Source organism: Lolium perenne, chromosome 6, assembly GCF_019359855.2.
Source record: "Lolium perenne isolate Kyuss_39 chromosome 6, Kyuss_2.0, whole genome shotgun sequence".
NCBI classification, from domain to species: domain Eukaryota; kingdom Viridiplantae; phylum Streptophyta; class Magnoliopsida; order Poales; family Poaceae; genus Lolium; species Lolium perenne.
Genome location: NC_067249.2, coordinates 237,938,987 through 237,943,530, shown reverse-complemented (window position 1 = coordinate 237,943,530; position 4,544 = coordinate 237,938,987).

The window sequence follows — 4,544 nt, the reverse complement described above, 5'->3', positions numbered from 1 at the left end:
TGCTCGATTTCCGACAAAACCCTAGTTCTGATGACCGCGCGGTCTACCCCTTTGACTGCATCCCATCGGGGGTCCCCCGGTGGGCATATGCCTCAATTTGAGCTTGGTTAGGTCATAGGTACATGTGGAAACAAGGATCATCACATATGATCTCAAGTTTCTCTCCGGTTCACCTCCGAGGGAGTTGCCCCCCTATACATGCATAATCTGCCTAAGTGTAGGAACCCCCTGTCCGAGAAGCCGGACACACCTGGGGGGTAGCCTTGGATATAAAACCATCTCAAATCACTTTTGTGCATTCCATGTGGACACACACAAGTTTTGGGGCCATTCCCTAGATCCGATGCTCGATTTCCGATGAAACCCTAGTTCTGTTGACCGCGCGGTCTACCCCTTTGACTGCATCCCATCGGGGGTCCCCCGGTGGGCATATGCCTCCATTTGAGCTTGGTTAGCTCATAGGTACATGTGGAAACAAGGATCATCACATATGATCTCAAGTTTCTCTCCGGTTCACCTCCGAGGGAGTTCCCCCCTATACATGCAGAATCTGCCCAAGTGTAGGAACCCCCTGTCCGAGAAGCCGGACACACCTGGGGGGGTAGCCTTGAATATAAAACCATCTCAAATCACTTTTGTGCATTCCATGTGGACACACACAAGTTTTGGGGCCATTCTCTACATCTGATGCTCGATTTCCGACAAAACCCTAGTTCTGATGACCGCGCGGTCTACCCCTTTGACTGCATCCCATCGGGGGTCCCCCGGTGGGCATATGCCTCAATTTGAGCTTGGTTAGGTCATAGGTACATGTGGAAACAAGGATCATCACATATGATCTCAAGTTTCTCTCCGGTTCACCTCCGAGGGAGTTCCCCCCTATACATGCATAATCTGCCTAAGTGTAGGAACCCCCGTCCGAGAAGCCTGACACACTGGGGGTAGCCTTGGATATAAAACCATCTCAAATCACTTTTGTGCATTCCATGTGGACACACACAAGTTTTGGGGCCATTCTCTACATCTGATGCTCGATTTCCGACGAAACCCTAGTTCTCCGTTGACCGCGCGGTCTACCCTTTGATCGCATCCCATCGGGGTCCCCGGTGGGCATATGCCTCCATTTGAGCTTGGTTAGGTCATAGGTACATGTGGAAACAAGGATCATCACATATGATCTCAAGTTTCTCTCCGGTTCTCCTCCGAGGAGTTCCCCTATACATGCATAATCCGCCTAAGTGTAGTAACCCCCGTCCGAGAAGCCGGACACACCTGGGGGGGTAGCCTTGAATATAAAACCATCTCAAATCACTTTTGTGCATTCCATGTGGACACACACAAGTTTTGGGGCCATTCTCTACATCTGATGCTCGATTTCCGACGAAACCCTAGTTCTGTTGACCGCGCGGTCTACCCCTTTGACTGCATCCCATCGGGGTCCCCGGTGGGCATATGCCTCAATTTGAGCTTGGTTAGGTCATAGGTACATTTGGAAACAAGGATCATCACATATGATCTCAAGTTTCTCTCCGGTTCACCTCCGAGGGAGTTCCCCCCTATACATGCAGAATCTGCCCAAGTGTAGGAACCCCCTGTCCGAGAAGCCGACACACTGGGGGTAGCCTTGTATATAAAACCATCTCAAATCACTTTTGTGCATTCCATGTGGACACACACAAGTTTTGGGGCCATTCTCTACATCTGATGCTCGATTTCCGACGAAACCCTAGTTCTGTTGACCGCGCGGTCTACCCCTTTGACTGCATCCCATCGGGGGTCCCCCGGTGGGCATATGCCTCAATTTGAGCTTGGTTAGGTCATAGGTACATTTGGAAACAAGGATCATCACATATGATCTCAAGTTTCTCTCCGGTTCACCTCCGAGGGAGTTCCCCCCTATACATGCAGACCGCTAAGTGTAGGAACCCCTGTCCGAGAAGCCGGACACACCTTGGGGGGTATCCTTGGATATAAAACCATCTCAAATCACTTTTGTGCATGCCATGTGGGCACACACAAGTTTTCCAGTGATTCCGACGCTCCGGTGGTCTGTAACTTGGAAAACCCTAGGGCGGGGACCCCACACATCTACCCCTATAGCTTTCTCCGTGCGAGGGTTTACCAGTGGACTTTTTTATTTAGTTTGCTTTGTTTAGGACATATGTACATGGAAACGATAGGTTGGGCATACTTTACCATAAAATAGGCTCCGTTCGAGCCATGGCGGGGGTTTCCACATACAGATCCTGGATTTTACCAACTGGTAGCCCATTATGCGGAAATCGTCAACGCCGGGTACATCCAAGGTTAGCCAAACCTTACATCACACTTGTACATGTATGTTAGGGGCAGAAGCAAGTTTTCCAACAATTCGGACGCTCCGGTGATCTGTTTCTTGGGAAACCCTAGGGCGGGACCCCTAGGGTTAGGGTTTTACCAAGTGATCTGTTAGGGTTATAGTTAGGGTTAGCAATGTATGTGGAAACCCTAGGGTTAGGGTTAGAGTTAGGGTTAGGTTAGGCTTAGAGTTAGCAATGTATGTGGAAACCCTAGGGTTAGGGTTAGGGCTAGAGTTAGGGTTAGGGTTAGAGTTAGCAATGTATGTGGAAACCCTAGGGTTAGGGTTAGGGCTAGAGTTAGGGTTAGGGTTAGGGTTAGAGTTAGGGTTAGAGTTAGGGTTAGAGTTAGGGTTAGGGTTAGGGTTAGGGTTAGAGTTAGGGTTAGGGAAACCGTAGGGCGGGGACCCCGCGGATCTACCCATATGTACATCGATAGCAAATGTTGGGCCTAGTGGCTCCGGTTGACCCGTCTGCGAAGAGCGTCACCCGTGGGACCTACATATGCCATCTACGAATTCTTAAAAAATAGAACCATTTTTTACATAATGCATACTAGTAAATAAATAATAGAAACATAATATAAAGTAATATGAGAGAGAGAAAAAAGAAAAAATAAAAAAAAAGTCTATATGCCGAGGGTGGCCGTCGGCATAGGGTGGCCATGCCCTATGCCGAGGGTAGCCCTCGGCGTCTGTCTGACGCCGTGAGAGGGCGGTGACGGTGCGGGTGCGAGGTGAGGTGATGGAGACCTCTACGCCGAGGGCCAGGTAGACGCCGACGGCGGCCCTCGGCGTAGGAGCCTATACGCCGACGGTACCTAGACGCCGACGGTCGGCTTCCGGCGCTGCCCTGGCGAGGCCGTACGCCGACGGCCCCGATAAAATGCCCTCGGCGTAGGGTTTGGCCGTCGGCGTATAGGCCCATTCCTGTAGTGGCTTGGCAGATTTGGCGAAGAAAAGTTGCATGAGCAGAAGGTAATCTTAAGTTGGTAACCCAATGTTCTGTTATCCTGTGTCACCCAGGCTGTGTGTGGCTTAATTTATATATAAAATCAATCTTGAGGCTTTTCGCTTAAAAAAAGTCGATAACACAATGGAAAGCAACACAAAAGAAGGCAGCACAACTTTCTTGTAGATACAAAGGTTGACATTTCCGTTTGGATAAAGTTACCGGAGCTTTTCATTTAATTAGCACATGCTTAATAATCATGTACGAAAAAAATTGTACACGCGAATTCGACCAATACTTTCGCAAGCAGCGTTCCCTAATATCTTTCCTTTGGAAGTCAATGCGTGGTCGCGCATAGAGAATTAAACCATGAACGGGTTCAGCTTGGGACGGGATGGCCACGTACGTGGATCGGGCGCTTAGTGCATACTCCCTCCGTCCACAAATAAGTGAACGCGCGCGGTTTTCAAGAGATCTTAAACTTTTTGTATAAAAATTGCTCATTTCTTCGATTAATCTGCTCATTAATCAATAAGATGTTTTAATTTAGACGCTAATAAATGTTGTACATGCTAGTAACCAATAAAACAATATTGAGAAACCAAAAATGATTAATGCGGGCTAGGATCAAGGCATGTACTATGGGCCTAAACGTAAAAAATATACCATGAAATCTAGATGTACACTTATTTGTGGATTTCCTTAAAAAGCTAGATGTCCATTTATTTGTGGAAGGAGGGAGTACTGGCTTGGGAACGAGTCCAACGACAAGCATGCGCAAATTAAGCTCCGTCTACCTTTTTTTTAGGACAAACAATTAAGGCATTAAGCTAAAGCAGATGTATCTTAGCGCGCTATCCTATGTACTAGTAGTATATGTTAATACTGCCTCCGATTCAAGGAATAAGGTGCCCTGGTTTTACGTGCTTTTCATTTGACCAAGAATTACTATAAATAAATAAGGATTATTTGTATGAAATTAGCATCATTAGAAAGTGCTTTTCAATACGAATCCAATGATATTATTTACATATAATATAGCCAAGATTTTGTTGCTCAATTTTATGGTTAAAGTTCGTCTCGAAATACGTGTGCGCCTTATTCCGAGGTATTAGACAATACCTACAATGCATTGTATCTACATTTAATGATTTTAGTGATATACATGCATGTGATTAGTCTAGCAATGCATTTTGCCTATGGTTTTGTGTAAGAGTTGTATCTCAGCTGAGATACAATACCACTCTCTTTCATCAT